The sequence below is a fragment of the Tenebrio molitor genome, chromosome 9, assembly GCF_963966145.1.
Source record: "Tenebrio molitor chromosome 9, icTenMoli1.1, whole genome shotgun sequence".
NCBI classification, from domain to species: domain Eukaryota; kingdom Metazoa; phylum Arthropoda; class Insecta; order Coleoptera; family Tenebrionidae; genus Tenebrio; species Tenebrio molitor.
The window spans coordinates 11,770,433-11,796,302 of NC_091054.1; the positions used below are offsets into that span (position 1 = coordinate 11,770,433).

Below are 25,870 nucleotides of genomic sequence, written 5' to 3' on the forward strand. Positions count from 1 at the left end.
TTATAGATGACGTCTGATTAAAATCGGTATGAATATTCCAGTCGACTTTTGTAAGAGGAAAAGCTGGAAGGTTTGTGCAAGTATTTAAAAATTCCGTTTGATAGGTACTTTTGTAAAGCGTTTTTACCACAGATTTTTAAATCAAAAGTATAATTATCAAGAAATAAATTTGTTGTAGAGATATTTTAATTGGTAAAGTTTCGATTTTATCTTAGACTGTTGAGTTGTTAGATTCGAAACTCCCTAATTTAATTAATGGTCGGTCTTTGTATAAATAATTCAACGTCGAGGGTGACTTTTGTCGTATAATAATATTCAGCACGGCTGAAAAGATGTAACAAATGTTCTCCTTCTATAACAAAACTTTTATTTATCTTACCCTCTAATTAGATGCAGAGTTCGTTCGAGCACAAGTCAACAGTCCTTCCGTGACTGAAGCCGTTCAGTTTTATGATTCAGATACTCGAAAACTTCCAACTTTCTGAGCCGGACGGAGTTAAAATTGATATAGCACGAAGGCCGTGTCGATATTCGCTACGGCCAAATTTGTTTATTTTTCCCCGGCTGTGTTGGTGTTTTTTGCTGATTTCCTCTTTTTCGCTTTCATTTGGACCGTCCGCTTAGATTCTGGGCGGGTTAAAGAGCCGCCGTTAGTGGCGTTGCCGACTACATCCTGATGCTCTACAGCCGATGGATTTACATCCTTTAGGCATTACTTATGCATGCATGCACCCAGTTGGACTCCGCGACTGGAGAATTAATGGCGCAACGCCAGCTTGCCCCATTTATGCGCACTAAATGTTGCACCTATTCAAATATATCACAGGAATATCTATGGCCGATTCTATGGGCGCCCTAATGGCCGACTACACACACCATTGGCCATCTAATCGCTACTAAGCGGCCGGAAAAGCGACCAGCTAACCTCGCACGAACCAGAATACAACTTTTCTTTCAAATTAAACCAAAATTTGTCAGGCGGATTCAATAGATCTATAGACAATTTTTAATTATAGTCCGATGTATCAATTAAAAAGCAGAACAACTGTCATATTGCTATTTCTTTTCAACATAATGTAAACAAATTATTGAATTCTTGTACGTATTGTATTAAGCGTGTCCCACTATGCATCTCGCTTTAGCATGTGTGATTCGAGCAAGACACGAGTTGTACGTTTATTACATTAGCGACGTCAAATTTTTAGGTTACGTTTCAACCACATTATTTGTGATAGTTTTGTTTAATTTTGCTTGAAATGTCCTCCGTATGATGCCAACGAAAAGCATGTGGACAGATTCATTTACAGAATTTGTAAATTGCAAAAATAATATTGGAATTGCGCGGAAACTTGCAAGACTGGAAGTTAACAGGTAAGGGGGTAAACTAATTCATGGCGTTGCCGAAACAAAATCTAGGAAGAAAGAAAGACAGTCTAAACGTGGTCGTTTAGTGCTGTTTTCAACAATTTTTAATATATCTGACCTATTAGTTGATATGTAAATAGTTATCAAAAGGGTTCTGAAGGGAGCGGTTTTTTGAAAGACAAAATTAAAACGGAGGAATGAATTTGCAGAAAAACCAACAAAGCACGAAAGAACACAACTCAAAATCTTAAAAATTGAAATTTGTTATGGTATCTGTCTCATGTTGCCTAAATAAATTTTTAAATATTGGTAGAACCATGCACTGCTGTCAAATGTCGAAACTCGAAAGCAGACGCAGGTCATGTCGACTTCTTGATTTGGACTAAGCTCATCGGACTATAAAAAAAAAGGACTATAGTTCGATTCACAAATTATTTTTGTTTTTTTTTACTGTTATTTGTGTTAATTTAAATTTTCCGTCAAAGTTAGCATTGTAGAGTTGATTGTAAACGCACCATTCAGTAAAAACCCAAACAACGCAAAAAGTGAGGTTAGATTTGATTTAAACAGCTGATTCGTGATCTGTAAATCCGTGGTGCTTTCACAATCGACTCTTCAACGTCAACTTTGAGGAGAAATTTAAATGAACACTCGATATATGTACTTTGGTACAGTGTTTGATTTCTTTTTCAGCCCCGAACGAAGCCTAAGGTCATCAGCTTCGAAAAATTAAAGCTTCAGAGGGCGGAATAAAAGGCAACATTAGCGGGCAACTCAGAAACCAACAAGAGATCCACGATAAACTTGTAATTTTATGTGTTCCACTAAATCCAGCAATACCCGTATATGTAAATATCAAGTGTAACCTATGAGGGTGAATAGGTTAGGGCCGCAAAAATACATAAAAACGCTGTTGTGTGGGCCCAGCAGAACATACGGAACACATAAAATATATCAAACATAAATTTTACGTCCGCCCAGAGGACCCACAAAATTTATTCTCACGCATTCAGCGGTCGCAAATATTTGCCCGTTTTTCTAATCGGGAATTAATTCGCAGATAAACGATTCAAGGCACTAATTAAAAGCCTCCTCCGGATCATGAAATCTTTTAATTAGCCTCCGGCTTAATATTTATCGCTTTTAAGCCTCATCAAGTAATTAACCGTCAAAACTATCGCCGCTTTGTGGCCTCTGTCAATATTATTATGTGAAATTAATTACCCTGGCAGTCAATTTATTATATGCAACTAGCTGAACACGAGAACACCCAAGTCTGTCAGTGACGTGTTGCTGATTACAATTGTAAATAACATTAACATAAAATGCATTTTGGACATGTTTAATATTTTAACCGTGCTCATATATTTCATTATTTTCAATGATGCGTGTTGTATTTGTTTTATGAAAAGTAGAGTGTAATTATTTAGAATTAATTACCTGGATAATTGATTTATGTAAAATATTAACGGCTTATTTCGATTTCACAACTACAAAATGGCTGACTTTGTTGATTTATGAGCTACGCTTAGATTATTAAATTCGAGGAAAGTTCGTGTCAACATCGAATTATTTACGATTTTACATTGCCTTATTGCAGGGAAAAATTTTAATGAAAATTGTCTGGTAATGTTCTAATTATTTAACTGTGAAATGAACGTACCTATACAGGGTGTCTCAGCTAAGACTTTCGAGCCTAATATCTCGGTTATTTGCCAACGGATTTTAATGAAATTTAAAATGCAGATATTTTAGACCGTGAAGGTTCAATTAGTAATAATAAAATTACCTCAAGTTAAAAAATGTAATTTTAACACATGTTTCCTTTATCGAAAATTATACGCGATTATTATTGGATTGTTAAACATTAAAAATAGGGGTCTACATAAACAATTAAATCACTTGTCTGATTCAACGAAAAGATTAGATTTTGTCGTTAAAAATTTAATGTAAAATTTGAAGATATTTCAGCATCTTTTGAAACAACTGATGATTAATTGCCAAGCAACATTTTGTGCACCCTTTAAAGTCTGTCAAAATTGGGCGCGCTTTATTAGAAACGTCAAAACTCTAAAAATAGACTAAAGCAGCAGAAATTTCAATATTGTTGAAAAAGGAAAAAAAATTTCCCCAAGGTGAGTGCCGTAAGAACTTCAATGACACAATTTGTTTTCTCGTGGAACACTATCCAAATGTAGGCTTTACAAAATGTAAGGTTAAGAGAGTCGTCAATTTATTTGAAGACACAGGAAGCGTACGTGAAATAAATTACCTTGCTAAAATATCCCGATCGTGTGTTAGTCCTTTATGGAAGAATTAAAGCATTAAAGCAATAAATTACGTCCAAATGTTGTCTTTAACTTTGTTTGTAAGGTTAGCAAGGTAAACGTCAAATATGTCACCTGCGCTTCTGCGAAAAGGGATGACCAAAATTCTGCAAAATTGCGCGTTTGTTTCATACGCGTCTACGTTTTTGCATTTGCAGCCACATTTAACACAGTTTTTTGCTTTTTTCTTGCAAACCAGACGTCTTTCAAGGACGAGTTTTCCCCTACAGCATTTTTTATTGACGATCAATTTTTTATGTAAATCTTAATTGATTCAACATTTTAAAAAGGCATGTAAAAATTACGTTTTTAAGACTTGGGTGATAGCATTAATGGGATTTTATTCTTCACCGTCTAAAATATCTACATTTTAAATTTCACAAAAATCCGCTGGAAAATAACTGAGTTATTAGGGTCGAAAATCTTAGCTGAGACACCCTGTACATTCTTCGATAAAAATTTTGATATTCACTTAAATCAATAAAAAACTGACGCCTATGAACTCTTTTCCGCATGATTGAAAAATATTTGTCAAGTTGGCAGTTCGATGAAATTCTTCAAAAAATAGTAGATTATATCATTAGGAGTAGAAGTGAGTCTTTTTGTGCTAAGCACAGAGATTGAAGACCGAGACGAACTTGAGGTCGACAACTGGGCGAAGCACCTTCTACTCTGAATTATACAAGACTATTTTATCATCAAGCGGATCACAAAAAAAAAATCATTTTCTTTTGCTACAGTTACAGTAAAATGACAATTTTCAAATTTTAAGACGCCAGTACTATTCCTAGTTCTCTTGTTGCAATATTATATTAGTAGTAGGTACTTGATGGTTCAATAATATTAGTAATGTCTACGAAAGTCTAAAGTCTAATTTTTAACGTTGAACGGCCATTTTGCTATAGTATATTTATTTGACTCTGAAGGCCCGACTAAAATTATTTTCCATAAGGGTTACTTTTGTCTCATTCATAATTCTTGTCAAATCAGGTAGAAACTCCGAGCGGCGAACGAATATTCAATCCCTCATCTGCAGGGAGCGTTTTTAGTAAATTCAGATTTCATAGTAATACTTTGGAAAATACAACTACACAATGTCGCTTCCTGTGTTTGGTGAATATTATAGTTTTATTAGTCGGGCTTTCAGAGTCAGAAATATGTCCTAAGTCCGGTTAAAAAAAAGCCACTTTAACCGTTTCTATTGAGATACACAGTTTTGCTACCTCTTGAAGATAAAACATTTTTGAAGCGGATCTCTGTAAATTAATAGTGAATCTAAATCGATTGTATTTGAAAAGACGAAAAAAGCTACAAATATCTTTCCAGATGGTTTTTATATTCAATGTAACAGTTCCAGCTCTGATTGATTTTTTAATTTTGCGAAAAATGTTTCGTTCTGAATCCTGTTTTCCCCGTTATAAATTTCATTAACAAATGCGTCTGTCCCCAAATGAACACATATTTTGCCAACATCATAATTGTGATTGCCTCAATTCGTTTGGCACGAATCGCTGACTTATACACAAAAGTTTCAGACTTTTTTAGTTCCACATGACTCGATTCTTATTATAAAACTGATTTGATTTTGAAGGTATCCTGTGAACGGTGTTGTGATCGAGTTCGTTCATTCGGAGTACACCTATTGTCCCATATGATTGAGTTCGATCAATGCCATCCAGTCATTGACAAATGTATTCACAGCTACTAAAGACCAATTAAATTTGACATGTCTATATCCATACTATCAATTATAATTATGTTGGTATGCATGGAATGGTGGAATGAAGAGAAGACAGATCTGTTTGATAGCATTTAATTAATTTGCCACATCACACCGTTGAATAAATTCTAATTGCGTCAAATCTAGTTAGACATCAATTACCGTTCTCTAATATCCTAATAGTTTTTGTATTTTTTTGATATGAGATAATCGGAATTACGTGCCAGTAAATACAATCTGATTTTGTTGTAACGAACAGGAGATTAATCACGCTTGATGTAAAACTGGTAAGAGCAACAATAAAAACGTCAGTTCTAGAGCTTTTATCACAGAAAACATTATTAGTAATATTCCAAAAATGTGTAGACATATTATAAGGTAGTGTAGGTATAATATAGTAGAAGGAAAAAACATAATACAGTCGGATATGTCATCCAGAAATTTATTCGTCATTTTATTGCTTGGACATAGCCTCGTAAAAATGTCGCAATTATGTAGGTTTTATTTTCGGGAATACATTACTTTTTTCTGTTTTTATTGCTGACAAAAACACTGATTTTAAACAACGTTGCCAAACGATCGATTTGTTTGATGAATGTGAACACATGTTGTATCAAATGGCTATGCGGATTCTCTAATTACTCTCAGTTTTGTACATTATTTGTACTTTTCAACAACTAATATTTAAATAAAGTTTGTAGTGTTTCATTTATTCGGAGAACGTTGCCAATGATTTATCAGGGTATGTTTCGATAGAGAATTAAAGCAATCATTCTAACTGCAAACTTTTACCGCAATTAAATATTTCACCATTTACGCTATCCGACCAAGTGCACATAATTTATTTCAACTTTGTTGAATTCACAACGAATTTTCTGTCAATATTTATAATAAACAGGCATTTACCAGACCGGCGCCTCCATCAGAATTACCTACGTACTGCTGAAAACAGTTTAAAACTTTTCCTGGACCTTATTTACACAACATTTTCTACTTTTGTCTTTGTATCTATGTAATTTCTAATACATATTTATTTTAAATGTCACTCTAGAATTGTATATAAAAAAGTTACGAAGTCAAAACTGCTGAATAGTAGAAAATATCAAATGGCTTCCATGTTCTGTAAGGTCTATTTGTCTGTGATTTTTTTTTTTTCGTTCATGGATCTGAAGCTTCTTGCAAACTGCATCAAACACTCACAAGTAGGCGTTGAAGAGTCGATCGTGAACGCACCACGGATTACGCTGCGGATCACGGATCATTTGTTTAAATCTAACCTCACTTTTTGCGTTGATTTTTAGCGGAAAGTTTCCAATTTTTGGATAAAACAGTCGCACGACAACTGGTTTAATCAACGATATTGTGTTTTTTTAGGCCGTGTAGAACATAGCAACTCTGCATTACAAAATGTTGTTGTGCGCTTCTGTAAAGCTCTTTAAAGCCGTTTGTATAAAAGCTTTTCGGTTGCTGTCGCTACTAAGCTTATATCGCTTCAGTAATCTGCATGTGATTTGACAAATAATAACCATGTATTGTTGACTCGTATTGATGTTAAAAAATTATCAGTCAATAAATCATATATGAGCCATAGAGATAATAATTTTAATTTAGCTCTGTTTTCAAGAACTTAGTAATAAATTTTACGAACAACACAGTCTGGAATAAGACAAGAAGAAAATTTAAAACTATTTCATTAGCGCACAAGGTAAAACTTTGATTTGCAAATCGAGTTATCAAGATAGCAATTTGCGTGGGGACCTGGCGGGCGTTTGCGGTTTGTGTTTTAAATTGTATTTCTTGAATCTGTTGTACGTAGGAATCTGATCAGCGGTTAAAAGCCCATTCCGTGAGGTTGGAGCAATAATGTTTTCGTGTATCAGAGAGAAGAATCAGGGAAAATGGTTGTGCACATCAGTTGCTGTCCTGCTTTTACCCCTCGCTCACCATCACAGTGAACGTCTGGACCGCCTGCAGGATAAAGGGTTGTTATAACTAATGACCCCGTTCGTCTTTATGGACGCGAGCTCCCAGATATTTAGCCACTTTCTATAGGGAACCTTTTTATATGAGAAATTTTTATTGACTACAATCGTCGGTTATTAGCTGTCATTAAGTGGGTCCTGTCACATAAATAAAACGCAAAATGAAAGATGCTTTTCACACTTCTGAATACGTTTCGGGTCAGCAATTAGCAACATGTGTATTAACCTTTACTGCCCCTCTGCTATATTTTTTGGAAACAAATCAATGTGGCAGATTCTTTTTTACTAGAATTTTGTTTGAGGATTTTTAAGTAAACGGTACAACGAGTATACAAAAATTGTTTGTGGCCAGTCAGCTAATTATTAATTCAATAAAATTCCAAATGCCTCACGCCCTCAAAAAATGAACTTTAAACTAAACGTAGTGGTTAGAAAGACTCGGTAACGGATCATGAAATGATTAATAAAAGAAGTTCCTTGTCAATCATTCGAATACACCCTTTGTAATATAGCGTGAGTACATGCAAGTCGAGCTTACAAGCCATTATCACAATTTATTATTCATTACATTCGAAGGAATGCATTATCAGGTCCAATGTTTTGGAAAAATAAAATAATGGGTTGATAAATTGATTAGTCTTTCAGAGAAAATATTTGTGATGTAACTCATAAACAAACAGATTAAAAAGGTATTGTTTTTTAAATAAATGCGATAAAAAATAGTCGCAAAAATGCTCTTTTATTTTCTCGCCGTTAAATGATATTATCAAATTTAAATTTGGGCCAGAAAAAGTATAGAAGGAATCAGCAGTTATTTTGGCAACTGTGAAAATATTATGTTGACTTCCTTTCCCTGTTAGGATAACCACCTAAAATAAACCCGAGCTTAAGATACTTTCCCTGAAACGTTAAGTGTTGTGAAAGAATATTTGAGAAAATATTGGGTGATTCAAAATGATTGTGGCCAAGTATGGCAACTATGTACGAAAATTTATGTGGCAACTGTGTGAATGGGGTAGAGTTGACATTTGTATGACATTTCATAAGCGTGCATTTGATTTTTTCAATTCCATTACACATTGATTTGACAACTTACAAAATTGCGCGACTATGAACTGTCAAGGAAATGTCAACTCTACCCTACCCACACAGTTGTCACATAAATTTTCCTACATAGTTGCCATACTTGGCCACAATCATTTTGAATCATCCAATAGAAGCCTTATGTATAAGGTATAAGTAGAGTTTTATTCCACCAAATATTTGACAAACAGGTATAAAAGTGATTATTACATAGAGACGTGTTATTATCTTTTGTAATAATTGAAACTGACACGAATTCATAATTATTTATTAATATAAAAAAAATATCAACATAACTATTGGATCTGAGTTTGTGACTTACAACGGATGTATCTATTGTATCACATCTGTAGCACGATGAAAACAGGTTTATGCTTGTTCGTTACACGGTTCACACATTCATGAATGCCCACATCTGTCGAAGGTAGTAGATACATACCTACATTGCTACATTAACATGCCAGTGATTCTGTAATTACAAATAACTCCAAAAGATTTTACGATAAACATATTTTTAGTAATAACCCAGAAAAACATTAATAAAACGGAATTAGTTCATACTGGTTAAGAAATGCAGACTTAATTCTAATAAATACATTTTATCTTGAAGCAGTCGAAAATCGCGCCTTTGTGTATCTCCATAGAAACGGTTAAAGTGTCTTTTTTTTTCTGAGCAAAGTAGAAGTACTTCTAGTCCTAGGAGTAGAAGTGTCCCATAGGCGGATCGATTGAGTCAAATGTAATGTCATTTGAAGTATTTGTCACGATTTATTTATCAGTTATACGAAATAATGTAATAATTAAATTATCCCTATTAAAGAAAAGCCTCTAAAAAGGAAAATAACGAAATCATCACCCAATATTTAACCGCTTCCCTTATGGCCTATCACGAGCCGCCCGTTGTGGGCGTGTCCATGGCGTGAATATAGACGTCAGATGTCATGATGTCAAAATTGAAAAATAACGCAAGATGACCGTTCAGTGTTAATAAAAAGTAAACAGCTCTAAGTTGTAATCGTTTGCTATTCACATTTTGATAATTTGTTGTAGACTTTATTAATTTCAAGTAAGTTCCAATAATTACAAGAGTAGTAGGAATTACTGTTGCTTTAAAATTTGAAAATTGTAGGTAATATTAATGAAACTGCAGGAAAAAAAATAAATGAGTTCATGTACGATTTTTTTTGTGATCCGCTTGAAGATAAAATAGTACTCATACATATATATCATTCAGAGTAGGTCTTTTTGTGCTTCGCCCATTTGCCAATCTCTGAACTTGGCACAAAAAGACTCACTTCTACTCTTTATGATATAATATACATATGTACTATTAAAATTTTTTCTTTAATCTCCAAGCCTTGATTTATATTTCAACGAAGTCCTACTGCAAAAGGAGTAAACAATTATAAAAGTGTTTGGTGACAATTTACTTTCTTATTCTGATCTTAAAAGATCAGAATAAGATATATTTATCTATCTATACAGGGTGTTTTCGAAGTTGAGGCTTTCCTTTTATCATGTGATAGTATGCGTTGTTCTAATGAGTTTTAGCCAAAATCACCTTAGTAAAATATACGGCAATGAAGATACAATAAGTTATTTTTTTTAAAATTTTTGAAACCGGTCCTGCTCAAATTTGTGCTGATTTGTTAGAAATTAGAATTGAAAAAAAAATCAAATGAGCATGGACGTTAATCAAAAATACTGTCAGAGTTGTCATCTAATTAGTCGGAATGGCTTTATCATTACGAAAATAATGAGCTCACAGATATGTTGTTAATGTATGGGCAATGTTATCCCGTTATCAGAATGCCGCTGCGGCGTCCAGAGAGTACGCAGAGCGATTTCCAGAAAGACACCATCCTGGGCCCACGTCAGTTATTAATCTAGTACAGCGGAAAAATAGACAGGACCGGACTCAAAATTTTAGAAAACAATAAAAATATACAATCAATTATCTCCGTTAATACAAACATTTTACTAAGAAGATTTAGGCTAAAATTCTTAAGAATAATATATAGTACCTCGTGTTACAAGGAACGCCTCAACTTCGAAAGCAGCCTGTATATTTATGTCCATATACAGGGTGTTTTCGAAGTTGAGGCGTTTCTTTTAACATGTGATAGTATGCGTTGTTCTAAAGAGTTTTAGCCACAATCACCTTAGTAAAATGTGTCCGGCAGTGAAGATACAATAAGTTAATTTTTTTGAAATTTTTGAAACCGGTCCTGTTTAATTTTCCGCTGATTTGTTAGCAATTAAAATTGACAAAAAAAAAATCAAATGAGCATGGACGTTAATTAAAAATACTGTCAGAATTGTCATCTAATTAGTCGGAATGGGTTATCATTACGAAAATAACCAGCTCACAGATATACAGGGTGTTCTCGAAGTTGACGCGTTCCTTGTAACACGAGGTACTTACTATACATTATTCTTAAGAATTTTAGCCTAAATCTTCTTAGTAAAATGTTTGTATTAACGGAGATAATTGATTGTATATTTTTATTGTTTTCTAAAATTTTAAGTCCGATCCTGTCCATTTCTCCGCTGTACTAGATTAATAACTAACCTGGCCCAGAATGGTGTCTTTCCGGAAATGGCTTTGCAATACTCTCTGGACGCTGCAGATGCATTCTGATAACGTGATAACATTGCCCATGCATTTACAACATATCTGTGAGCTCATTATTTTCCTAATAATAAAGCCATTTCGACTAATTAGATGACAACTCTGACAGTAGTTTTGATTAACGTCCATGCTCATTTGATTTTTTTTGTCAATTCCAATTTCTAACAAATCGGCGCAAATTTGAGCAGGACCGGTTTCAAAAATTACAAAAAAATTAACTTATTGTATCTTCATTGCCGTACACATTTTACTAAGGTGATTTTGGCTAAAATTCTTTAGAACAACGCATACTATCACATGTTAAAAGGAACGCCTCAACTTCGAAAACACCCTGTATTGCTAAAGTATGGGCAATGCTATCAGAATATAGCTGCGGCATCCAGAGAGTACGCAGAGCGATTTTCGGAAAGATTCCATCCTGGGCCACGTCAGTTTATTAATCTAGTACAGCGGAGAAATAGACAGGACCGGACTCAAAATTTTACAAAACTATAAAAATATGCAATCAATTATCTCCGTTAATACAAACATTTTACTAAGACGATTTAGGCTGAAATTCTTAAGAATAATGTTACAAGGAACACCTCAACTTCGAAAACACCCTGTATAAAAATGTGGAGTCAATAACAAAATGATAATCAATTAAGAGATAGGATAATTTTGGGAGAGATGGCCATAGGGGGAAGATTGCCCGATAATAGTATATTATATCATTAAGAATAGAAGTGTCTCTTTTTGTGCTAACTCCTCTGGAATTATCATACCTGTACAAGAATTTTCTGCAAGAGTAGTAAGTTCTTTATATTTTAGGATGAAGTGAGGTATTTAAGTTAATTCGAAAGGTTATAACGGCAGTGTTTGGGCCAATTTTAGGTGAAAACATGTCTTGAACGTACGGTAATTATCACGCACCGCTAAAAGCGTGATTGATTGACGCGGCAATACGTCGAGGTTGGCTATATCAGATGGTTGTTTTTAACCCTTGAAACAGGTGGTGTTGATTTAACTTTCAGTTTTACCTTTTTAATATTCATCAGTCTGTGCGCCATTGGTTCACCGGGACATTTATGGTAAACAATGTTAATTGTTCGGATTACGGCGTGAGGAAATGCAGCGAGACAGTTCATCACGTGCCACCAAGTTGATTAGAATTAAGTGACGTGTAAAAACTAATTATTCAAGGCAACCGAGGGTGGCATAATAAATATTCTATTCAAAATGAGTGCAAAGGATAAAACCGGAAACACAGAGAGAGCGAACTTGTTTATTGTTTTGGTGCTGGAAATTAAATGTTGGCAGTTAAAATATTTTCTGCTTTAACTTAATTAAAACAAAACCGAAGACATAAATTTTTATTTCCGCGACTGCTAATTGTACAAAGTTTCTAAATCTAGTGAGAAATACAAGAACACGAAGAGTTACGGCTTTTGACTCAAGTTAGACCTACATTGCAATTCGTTCGCTTTAATTAATTTTAAACACAACGGCGTAAAGTCAGACACCATTTATCAAATAAAAAACGACCAGACCTGTTTCTGGATCATTGCTCCCGATTACCCACCCTCGAAATATTTATTTTATGTGTTTCAAATGTAGTGGTGGCGACGAAAAAATATCAACTTTTAGCCAAAAGGATGCAGTTATTTGAAACACAAAAATTATCTTTAATCACGATTTCTCAAATATTAGAACATCTTTTAGATGCAATTATTAATAACAATTTCTTATCTTATCCAGATTTTTATTCAAGAAAACAAGCATTCCAACACGCTCAGAACATAGTCAGCTTCTTTTGTTGTCGTAAATTAAAGAGATACTGAAAAATAGCTCTGAGAAAACTGTTGAAAGCCACGTGATTAAATACTTCAATGATAATTTCTCCAAGCGAAGATACAAACTGTTTCCTTCCCAGTAATCAATAGCACATTATGTTATTAGGAGCAAAAATGAAGTTTTATGTGCTGAGACAGTGAGACAGACAAACCAGCCAAAGCACACAAAACCATTTTTTCTTCAAATAACATATACAGGGTGATTTTGAAAGTTGTGCAGATATTTTAATTTAATCATAAAATATGATATACAGGGTGTATTTTTAAAATGTGCCGAAATTTTACCTACGAGGTTGTTTGACAACGTGGAAGACTAAAAGCAATAAAAAAAATTGTAGCTCAAAAAATAAATGTCATTTTATTTTTTGACATAGAACTTTTTAAACATTTTTTCCGAGTTCTACATGAAGCCAGAAGCTCGTGATTAAAATATTTGCACAACTTCAAAATCACCCTGTATGTACTATCTTTTCTTCAAATGTTTATAACAAATTATTTAAGAAACCAAGAATTATTTTAAGGTAGAGATTGTGTAGACTGATAAGTGATAAATTAATGTAGCTCGTTTTGGAAAGCGTTACCTACTATGTATGACTAGTATCGTGCGATTAACAATTACTTAGGGGCGGCTATGACTTTGACAGTGTCAGATTTTTCGTATCTTTGCTAACTCAGCTAATAAACCTCAAACAACTGTCACTATTAATCAAATTTTAACGCAAAAATGGTTTTTACTTCAGAACATAAAAGATTCATCATTGGATCGTAATAGTGTTTTCGCTAACGGAGAATGGACATACATTGCTGTTACCTCTTTGCCCGAGTTTCGGTAAAAACTTGCAAATTTAAATTGAAAGTCGTATATGCAACCAAAAATACTTTCGTGCATGTGATTGTCTAGATTCGGAAACACATTCCAAATTCAAAAGGCTTCTTTGATCTAAATAATTATTGTTCGCACGGTATTAACGACGCTCGGCTTCGCCTCGTGCCTGAAACGTAGTTTTTGCGCTGTAAAATATCCCTACCGTAGTCTAATGTAAATAACTATTGTCTAATGATTGTGTTTCTTTAATAATTTGATCACTTGATCGAATTAATATTGAGAAACGTTAATAAAACCGTGCCCGTTTGCTTAAAAATAAGAATAATTTAGGTGCAGTTTTTTAATCAGTATCAAGTTACAAGGTGCGGTATTTTCTTAGCCGTAGCGTTAAACGGCCGCAACTTGTTGGTAATGTTCACAGTACCGAAACGTTAATTTCCCCAGTTCGTTAATTAACCAGTTCATTTAAGCGCACAATATTCAGTAGGTTTCATTTAATTTTAATTCAGTTTATCTGTTAGGTACAGTCGTAGCTAATCTGGTTAGTAATAGTTTCGCTACGGAGCAAGTTCTACCAACACAGGAAACAAGAAACTGAAATTGCATTCTGCATTATGGAAGTAGAAGTTAAACATTAACTCTGGCAGACTTTCGGGAGACCTAAACGTTCCATACACATCGAACAACTTTCACATTATCATAGAATTTACGAACATTGCGCTCGTCTGAGGGCGTTCCGCTTTCGTAATACAATCTGTGGACTTTAAGAACACCAGTCTCAATTTCATACTGTTTGAGTTATACAGTTTACTCTGCCGAGCTATCTTAACATAAATTCTCCACTGTTGCAGACGACGATAGTACCGCAAAAAAAAATTAATGAAGTTGTTAGACAGCATGCATTATTAAATTTTGTAATCGAGTTGCTTGTGTAAACTAAATGGGATGAACTTTATACTGGCATCATTTGATGCTGCAACATCTATGCAGAAATACGAGAAAATTGTTATTGTTCTGTCGATTTACTCACAGCACATTATGTGCTTGTTTACAACACATCGTTCCATTTTTTGTTGTATGTAATAATAATATATATTTTATACAAGTTGTTATAAATGATTGTAGTCGAAGCAACCCATGCCCATGTTATGAAATTTTTGCCGCTCTATACCAACATAACTTCAATGTGGCGCCAACTGTCAATTGTGTGAATTGTGCGAATGGTGTGTATTCTCTTATTCACATAATTTTGATCATTTTCATATGGAGCGGCAACCATAAATTTTACATTAAGTTTTTACGCCAACTTGGACTACAATCAGTTGTATAATTTGAAAAGAATGAGAATAATAAAAAACAAGATTTGTCAGTAAATGATCTGATTTGTGTAAAAGATATATGCAAATCCACACTGACTTAGGTAAGATGTACGAGCCTATTCAGTACAACAGCAATAGTATTTTGTGGCTGGAATGCTCTTAGGTTCCAAATAAATTCGGTTTAAAAACCCAAGTGAGATTTTTCGGGTTTTATAGGTGATAATTTTCTCCGGGGTCGTATAAGGAGTTCGTAAAAAGACGGATTACGAAACATTATAAAATATAATGTAGAGAATGTTTGATAGTAAAATGAAAAACATAAATTATTATTAAAAAGATGGTGGATAATAAAATCGCAAAATACGTTGCTTCAAAATCAACCAAATTTTTACTTAAATCTTGTTAGACAAGTATACAAAGTAATCAAAAACAAAACAAATCAGTAGGCGTTGCCAATTATCGGTCATGTAGCGAAATTCTATAGAAATAAGCGTTCAATGCATGGGCGGAGACAATTTGTGGTCTCAAAAGCTACTTTATAATAAATCATGAATTTTAGACGTTGGAATTATAAATGTGCATTAATTATTAATAATTAACTAATTAATTAATTAGTAATAGATTTTTCGGGAGGTAGGCAACCAATAAAACGACTGTGTATAGCAAGTACGTGTATACATATGTGTACGATCAAGCTAAGAAACACGTTTTGATAAAACAAAAGATAAGATAACACTCTTGATTTGTTTTCTTCTTGATCACTCTGTACAAGTACGAAGTAAAATTGTAAATACTCGTATGTATTTTCGAATGCCAATTTATATAGTTTTTAATTAAAGTAAGGTAATAATAAGTATCATGAATGTTAAAAAATAAGTTTGAATGAAATGTTGTGAAAGTTTACATAATAATTATCAAAATATCTGTCCCTTTAGAAGAATAAAGTTTCGGATTTACGTAGTACATTTCCAAGTAAATGGTGCAAACGGTAAAAAAAGTGACTTGTGACAAATTAGGAAACGGCGAAAATAATGTACAAATCACCGAGTTGGGTTTATCAGTTCGCAAACTTAGACAAATAAGATCTCAACTGCTACGAGGTCGTTACAAATCTCTGGAGAGTACTCAGCAGTGTCGAAGAGAATGGTAATAAACCATACGTAAAATAAATTTTATAGTTGCAGTTTTCAAGAGTTAAAGGTTCTGAGTTTAATTATTAGAAGTAGCAATTTAGGTAATGGCAATTAGCGTAAATTGTTTGAGTCGTGTTAATAACATTTCTTTGATCTTTTTTCAGCGGTAATGGAGTTAATAATGAAAGGTTTACAATAACGCAAATTAATCTGGTAGGATAATTATGTGATTTTGGGCTTTTGATTAATTAGGGTTGCTGAATATGTTGTGTTTTCTATAAATATTTCAAATAATATCAAGTATTATTTTAACACAGATGTGGAAAAATTGAGTTGTAAGTTTGAATATTTTAAAATCTGATCTATAAATTGTTGTTTGAAGTAACTTTTTGAAAAACATTCAGGATCTGACTGGTTATCGTTAACCTCGAGAATGCTTTTTATTTTCTTATTTGCCTAAATAATTCAATATCTTAATAAATCACAAAATTAATACATAATTACATTCTGCACCCTCTTGAAAGACAAATATTCTATTTCAATCAAACACAACATACGTTTAGAGTGTCATGTCATTTTACAACACACCTCGTAAGACTAATTAATTTGTTTATAGTTAACTTGTTGACAACAGATTTTTTTTACATTTTTTTTTGTCTTTTTTTGAATGAAGACTGTTCGGATATTTGATGAAATGGTTGAATCTCAAGTAATTTGCCTGGTAAAAACAAACACTGTAAAATAAATGGAACTTTTTTACTAGATACTTTTAAAAACTTCTTTCCATAACTGTACAGACTATTATTTAAATTGGAACAAAGTTCTTGAAATAGCCACCGTTCGCTTTAAGACAACTTCTTTTTGTGTAGGTTATAATAGTTCTATACTACATTTGTTTAGCAGGAAGAAACCAGGTTTACACAGCAAAAATTATAAATCGGGTAGCAGGATTGCAGGAGAAAAATGGCGCGAATATGTGAAAATGCCGAATATAAATCTCAATTAAATTATTATCGCAGAATGTTATTCAATTCAAAAAATTGCATTATGTAGTAATTTTTTCTTCTAAATCACTAAAAGATTCAATTCACTAAAGCCTGTTTATATAAAAATTTTATTATAAATTCATATTCAAAATGTTGAGAGGTCAAGAAAAAATAACAAATACAAACAAAATATGTGTAATAATAAAAATGCGGAGGCGAGACGCCGGTAATTATGTTGATAAGCACTGCACTATTACTTGATAGTAATATCCGTAATAGTGTATGTACTCCGGCAAAATTGCCGTGCCGCCGGGTTAGTATAATAAGAATATAATTGTCTTTGAAAAAAGTGGCCCATGGTTGACCAATTTAGTCAAAATTTTCTTTGTCACTATCTGACTCAGTAGATGTATCACTGGAGGAATCCTGTAAAGAAATAATCAGTTCAGGTACTGTGCCAAAATTTTCACCAATTCTTCTCATTTCATTTTCAATTTTTTTTTAATATTCATTACATTTTTTCCAGTTTTCATCAGTTACATGTTCCACAGCTTCAGGAGAGAAGAGTATAAATTGTAGACAAAGAGAAACCTGTGAATAATTATATGTCAAAGAATTTTTGTTTTTAGCAAAATCACAGTAATACCACTATATGAAGCTGTCTTCTTTTTCTGTTCAGTTGCTCCAATATCTGGGAAGTCCTTTACAATGTTTTGGTGAACATTATGTATGACAGTTTTTTCTCGAAGAGTCAAATGACCTATATGGAACAAAATTAATCATAACATGCACTTTTCATCACTATAATTAATTATACCTGTTGGTAATTTTCGTCTTCTGGCATTTACTGTAGCAGAATTTGCAGCTGGTGCCTCCATGATACGAGGAAATAGGTCCACAAGACTGGTTCTTCGAAATCTTGAAATATACACAACAGTATATCATTTTGTTTTCTCATTGATACAACTTACCACGAAAACTATAAACACAGCAAGGATTAGTTCTGACAAGAACTGGTTTTTAATAGACAAATAAAACGAACACAGGAGAACCAAAAGATAACGAAACCACGCCAATCTCAAAAATGAATACCAATGACAATTGTCAAGTGTCAAATGCTCAAATGATTCCCTCTGCACTGTTGTCAGTTTCATATCCTGCAAAATCCTGCGGATAATATTATTTATAATGGGTAAAAAAAATATTAACTTACTAAAATATAATACTTACTAAGTTTGGTGAACGCATGAACGCATGAAGAGTTTTATCCATTTCGATGTGATCAATTATATAATTTTTCCTACTTTACACGAACACAATCTGGCAACAACGCTTAAATTTTCATTTTATGCGATTTTATTAAAAATATCTCAAAATTTTTGAATCTGTAGATACCTACAAATTCCAGTAAGCTTTAAGAACATTACATTATAGTTTCTTTTTTTTTCAGTCATAATTTAGAAGTTTTTATTTTAAATCATGAACCCTAAACTTTGCTCGTGCAAACGCGCCTCGCTGTTAGCCAATCAAATTTAAATACTCCCTACCACGATTTCCATCTAACAAGAGGATATACTATAGTTCTAGTTATACCGGGACATTATTTTAACACTGAACATAGTCCATACTTATTTCCTATGTTCAGTTTTAAAAAACACAGATCAATGCATTGTGAGTTGCTATGCAACCAATTATACACGAACCTGTCAAAAATGGTCGAAATGTCGACTAGAAATGTCATTCAAGATTAAATTTTGAAATAATGTTAAAAATTGTTCCGATTGATGGAATTAGTCTATCATGTGTTGTATTGGAAATGTCACGCACATTTCTAATGCTCTGATTGGATGGAATAAGTGCATTAGGTGTATTTTTTCTTCAAAACAACTTGACCATTTTTTTAACTATCAAGTAGTTATTTTTGTTACCTTAGTTACATACCTGAACTATTCATTATGTTTTAGTTTAAGTATAGTTTCCTCAAAGTTGGTGTTAAAGAGTCGATTGTGAACGCATCACTCGTCCGTCTCCAGAGTAAAAACACAAATAACGCAAAAAATTAGGTTAGGTCACAGCTGATCCATGATCTCTGTAATTCGTGGTGCGACTCTTCAACGCCAATTTTGAGAATAAATTTAAATGAACACCCGATATTACAATCAATATGAATTTGTTTAAAACTTTAATCAAAAGATTTTGTATGTCACTTTAATGTATTCGCACAATTTCTGAACAATGTTCATAATTGCAAAAAATAGTTTTTATTTTTAAGTATACATTTTTAAAAATTAAAAATAGAAAAAGGGCCACTTGTGGTATATTCTGTACTATAATCAATATAAATGTTTCAATTATGAAAGTCAGTTATTTTAATAAATATCCATAACCATAACCCGATTTATAAATTAAAACCGATTACGCTATCGCCATATGATGTAATTAATTAAATTTAGAACCACCACATTATTGCAGTGTTAGTAGCTAGTGACACATTAGCGCTATTTTAGATCATAGCAAGCTAAACAGTTTTTTACAGGTATAAACGCAAAGCCAAAATGCAAAGACAGTATCTCATTTTACCTAACATTGAAAAAAATATACCTGCACAAATTTTTGAATAACAATCTTGCTCTTAACAAAGAAAATAATGCTAGGTAAATAAAAAACTTTGGGTATTCGGATGCTGGTAATAGATGTAATCAGCTTTGGACTGTAATTGCAAGCACATGGCGGTTCCCGTATCCACCACTATCGACAAGGGATGTCTGTCTGCTCATATTATTCAAGCCCATGATATTAAAACACATCAACATCACAATGTTGTTAAATAGAAATCCATTTTATTTTAAGTATCTTTATTAAATATTTTGTGAACAGATTTTTAACTGAATCGTTCTTATTGAAGAAATGAATGTTATAATTAACACCGAATAATATGTTATGTGGTAGTGGTAGTATACCTACATATCCGGTGTTCATTTTATTTATCCTCAAAGTAAGCGTTGAAGAGTCGATTGTGAACGCACAGCGGATTATAGATCACGGATCAGCTGTTTAAATCTAACCTTACTTTTTGCATTGTTTGTGTTTTTAATTGTAGACTTACGAGTAGTGCATTTAACGCCTACTTTGAAGATAAATTTAAATGAACAATATAAACGCATTGATGTTGCTTTTAAGTAAATTATAATACTTATAAGTTTTCAGCATACAAGATTTATTTAAATTTTTGAATATCGTTGTAATTTTAGTGTGTAATATTTTTCAGGCCATATATCGGTTAATACATATTTTCTCTTTGTTACAGTTTATCCCAATATTGTTATTGATTGTGCCCAACAATGTGAAATGTGTAAACACAGCACATACAAATAAAATCATAACGTTAACATAAAATGCATTAAAAAATAATAGTTGTCCGATTGAATAATAATAACAATAAACCTAAATTCGAAGCCGTTTGCATTCCCGCACATCGCATACGTACGTTTTGCATCTTTAATTCAGCATCTAAATATCCTCGAATAATATTTAATGTGCTTCCCTAAGCCATAAATAAATAAGCAGCGTCCATGCAGGCATGTGCATGGCAGCTAAAGAGACCGGTTAAAAGAAAGTGTCACACCTTTTCTAAATAATTATTAAAAACGATCCCATAAAACCCTTTCGTTCCGACCTTAGCGCAGCAACCCCTCGTCATACAGAACCCGATCACCTAAGTAATGTATATTGAAATCCCTGCAGTCAGCAAACATGACGTGACAACGGCCCTGTAACGACGTCACGGCGATTCGGTTTCGTCGGAAACTGACTGAACTCGACGACTCGATAAAATCAATCTGATTACGCTCATCGACCTTCTAGCAAAATGTTATCCATTGACGATTCTCTCCGGCCCAGGAAAAATTGTTTAATCCTGGGATACTGCGTCTTTTAAAGTTTTAGCTACCAAAGAATTTTGCAGGAAAATTTCGTTCCAGTATAGTTTAGCTTCGATTTTATTAAGATCCACTTTTGTAGTTTAAATGATGGCTGAAACGTTCCTGTTGCTGCTGTTTGCTTATACACATATGTATAACAGATATAAAATCTGTTATACCTATGTGTATAAGCAAAAAATAATTCTTAACGGTTTAAGAAATTGTAAATCATTCAAATCGCATTAGGCCTCTATCATAATTTAAAATCAGGTCAAAGATTTTTCTATTAATTGATTGATTTTATGATGAATTTTAAACGTTGGAATTATAATTGTGCATTCTATTACATATTACAGTGTTTTTCTTTTGGTTTTCCTCTTTTGTCAATTGTATTTCAATATTTCTCAAAACTATTTAATATTTACGTCACTTTGACATTTAATAGAGATAGGAAATAGTTTTGAGAAATAGTGAAATACAATTTACAAAAGAGAAAAACCAAAAGGAAAACAGTGTATTATCTGATAATGGAGAAAATTTATAAAATAAACAAGAGCAACACTTTACATTCGTTAGAATGAGTCTTTTACCAACTTTAATGCCAAACAGTATTTCGCTGTAATGTCAATGAAACGTCAACGATGTGCTGTTGTTAACCTAGAAAACAAGTTTTCGATTTCGGCAAAGCTTACAGACGTTTACCGTAATTGTAAGCAACAATTATCCCAGAATAAGTGGTAAAATGGGTTTTATCATTGAAGAAATAGCATTTTTATTAGAATGTTACTTTTAGGAGGGGGTGAATAGGCAACAAAAAAAACAGCCCTTTTGTTTCATTTGTATTATAATGAAATTAATACATTGACAATGTTCGACATGTTCCGTGGATAGTTTTTTACAGAGGAATCCATTTATAATGGACTACGATGAACCAAAAAAATTGGACCATTAGAACCACGTGTTTATTGCATGAGAATCTGAATTAAACCTATTTAATAAAAGAATAAACATACTGAAAAATTAAAGAAACCTACAGGGTGATCCACAATGAACGCACCAACTACTAGTAGTTATACATAATTCAGTGAGAAGAACATAAAAAAATGATTTTTTCCCCAGCTTCAAATAAAAGATGTGTTAAAGTTAGCAAATTTTAACCCAAAATGTTCTTGAAAAAAATGTTTTTTTGTTCCAATTATATTAGACAGAGTATTCAATCAATTGCAATAACATTCACTAATTAAATTATTTTTCTTTTGGTCCATTTGCTTTTTTAAAAACCGAAATTTTAAATTTTTGTTACACAATTTTTGAATAAATCTTAGTCAATTAATCATGTGCTTGTATGTCAACAAAAAAAAAATCAAAACTTGGAAAAATAAGAAAAAACAAAAAAACATCAGGAGAACATTTGTATTATATATTTTTCACGTTCCTGTCGCTCTAGTTTATACGATTACAAGTGGTTGGTGCGGTCGTTTTGATACACCCTGTATATCTTCCAACAACGTATTATGTATTAGATATGTTTCCAAAAAAGTCCACCATTTTCATCTCTTTTATTATTGTAAATTTTTCATGTACTGCAAGCGCTTGTTTTTTACATTGAAACATTACAGCACAGCAGTCATACGCTACATTGCATGGAATGTTAGGTTATAATGTCTCAAAATAGTCAAAATAAACACTGTTTGCGATTGTGCGTTATCTCAAAATGTATCGGGACGAATTTAGAGGAAGTCCTCCGTTCATAATAGACCAAAATTATGGTTTTTAGCCCATAATAGGCGAAGATTTATTACAAGCGAATCTATCAAAGCCGAGGGTTTTACATCAATTTTATTCTGGACCATTATTGGCGAGTTCTAATTATAAGCGAGTCTATTATAGGTGCAGTCTACTGTATTGTGAAGCGACTACGTCTTTAAAGAGAAATCTTTGTTTTAGGAAAGCACCTTGCTTTCCTAAACAATGAATAACCTAATTTTTTATTTTTGTAATAATATTAGAATAACTTATTAATTTAAACCTATGTACAATGGCCGGCAAAAAAAAACTATCCATCATTTATTTAAATGTCAGTGTCAAAATAGTAATTATACACCAAGGTAGAGAAGACATTTTTTAAGCCGAGGTAGTTTATTATTTTATTATTATTTTATTAAAATTGTCTTCTCTACCGTGGTGTATATATTATTTTTTTCACTACTAGATACGTTAAAACCCTTTCTAATAATAATTGATGCGATGCGACGATCCGTGTTCTCATTTTTCAACGGTTGCTATGAAAACTGAAAATCGTCGTGTCTACGTTAACCAATGAAATCAAAGAAAATTTTTCGTTGCTAGGTGACGGCTGTTCATTATTAATCTAGGTTAATAATGAAAAATTATTAACTAGTAGGAGAGAAATTCTACTTCTGGGTTCAGTTCGAGAGTCAATAATGACGCCTTCTAAGACTAGTAGTGAAAAAAAGCATTAATTACACATTTGGATTTTGACCTAACACAAAAGTGTTGGCTAGTTTTTTTTGCCGGCCATTGTACATAAAAAATTCTCACATCATCTTATTTTAGATTTAAGTTCTATGGACCGTATCACCACACCGTTATTAAAGTTGCCGATAAGTAAAGTTGTGATTAAAATAAACATAAAACGATATAGATTTATGCAATTATAACGTGCTAGAAAGAGATGAATGCGTCACCATCGTAATTAGAGTCATGTTTAAATTTAATAAGGGTGTCGTGATACGGTCCAATGTCCATAAATCACTTACTTTGGAATGCTAAAAGTGCTAAAGACGCTAAAGTAGGTACATATTTCTATCCATGACTCTTAATTTTACAATAATTTTATGTGCGGTTTACAATCGATCATTGATAAATGTAGGATTTGCGGAACTGAAGGGGAAACCATTGAACATATCATTTCTTCTTGCACCGTTTTAGCTCAAAGCGAATATAAAAAACGTCATGATATATTCGCAAAAATTATACACATGAATTTAGCAGTTAAATTCAATTTATTAAAGGATACACAACCACATTACATTTATAAACCAGAAAGTTGTTTAGAAAATGACAATTACAAATTATATTTTGATCGGACAGTTTTAACTGACATTCACATTCAGCATAACAGACCAGACATTATTATTTTAAATAAACAACAAAAGCAAGCATATCTTTTAGATATAGCTGTTCCAAATTCACACAATATAACACAGACATATAATACAAAAATTAATAAATATTTAGAACTCTCCGTTGCTATGAGAAATCTTTGGTGTTTAGAAAAAATTTCGATTTTACCATTTATAATTTCAGCAACAGGAATAGTACCCCAATCTCTTTTTAAAAATTTAAAAATTTTGGACTTAGAGAACACATTGGTGGTTGAAATTCAAAAAGGTATATTATTATACTCATGTCACATCGTGAGGAAATTCCTTAACATTGACACAGAACATAAAACACAAAAAAGTCAAAATGCGGAGGCGAGACGCCGGTAATTATGTTGATAAGCACTGCACTATTACTTGATAGTATTATCCGTAATAGTGTATGTACTCCGGCAAAATTGCCGTGCCGCCGGGTGGAGGTGGGATACGATAATATAAATTGATTGAAAACTTTCACCCACGTTTGTGTCCATCTGAACAAGCATAGTTTTATGAAATGATTGCGTGGTTGTAACATTCGTCGTTCAAATAAAACTCACATGAACATTAAATTTTATCAAAATTAACATACTCCTCGTACCAGTTGGGAGATAAAATTTCAATCCCACTTCTAAGGATACGTCCAACTTCAAAGTGTTAAAAGATGTAGACAGACTATTACCTAGCTATTATTATTATCTTTCAATAGTTTCAACAATCGCAACCGCCTTAAAAACAAATACACACGCCACACTTTATCAATAAACAAAATATTATGTAGGTAAATACTTTTCAATTCTCTTGAAACGACTGCAGGCATTTAGATATGAATTTAAGGTTCTTAATTAAATAAACTCCCGGTTATTTTTCAAAATTTCCGGGTCAAAACAAATTGTTAAATGCAACCGTAAAAATACTCCATATTTAATTATTTTATTTTACTGTAACCAAAAAAGCTTTTACGGTTTAATATTCATTGGGTAGATTATTAATGACATTTTTAACACATATATTTTATATCGATCTTCTGTCTAGATTCGTCTTTTTATATCCAATGTTCATTTAAATTTCCCGTCAAAGTTGGCGTTGAAGAGTCGACTGTGAATTACAAACTGTGATCAGGTTTATACCTCACTTTTTGCGTTGTTCGTGTTCTTAACCTGCAAGTTGATAACAGACTGACGCGTGGTGCGTTCACAATCGACTTTTCGACGCCAACTAAATGAACACCCGATGTATCCTGTGATCCGAATGTATTTAATTGTGGCGTCTAAAGTTACGTGATTTCAAGACTTTAATACAATTAATTTTACTTGCTAAAAGCTCAATGTTTCAAACGTATACTTAACACTTTATAATTATTTTTTTAAGGTTAATTTAAATTTTTCGTTTGATTCTTGGTAGACATTTCGTTGTAGTTTGCACCATGGCTGTACACGTTTACATGAAATGTCAGTCAACAAAGGACTTCCTTCTGGCATTCATGTTTTCTGGCAGTCGGTCAGGGAATACGTGGTGCCACAGTTTAATAATATCATAATATATTTTTTAGAAACACTGCAGTTAAATCACGGACATTTC

The 25,870-nt window shown here is 32.8% G+C and overlaps 1 protein-coding gene and 1 long non-coding RNA gene across 2 annotated transcripts in view; both read right to left on the reverse strand.

The window, feature by feature from the left end:
* LOC138138672 (uncharacterized) overlaps window positions 1-25,870 on the reverse strand; it is a 140,544-nt gene that overhangs the window by 61,513 nt on the left and 53,161 nt on the right. The gene's annotated exons all lie outside the window — the stretch shown is intronic.
* On the reverse strand, window positions 17,847-18,524 carry LOC138139178 (uncharacterized). The gene is made up of 3 exons (XR_011162223.1): window positions 18,177-18,524; window positions 18,023-18,123; window positions 17,847-17,965 (listed from the first exon to the last, which is right to left on the reverse strand). It is a non-coding gene; the product is annotated as an uncharacterized lncRNA (long non-coding RNA).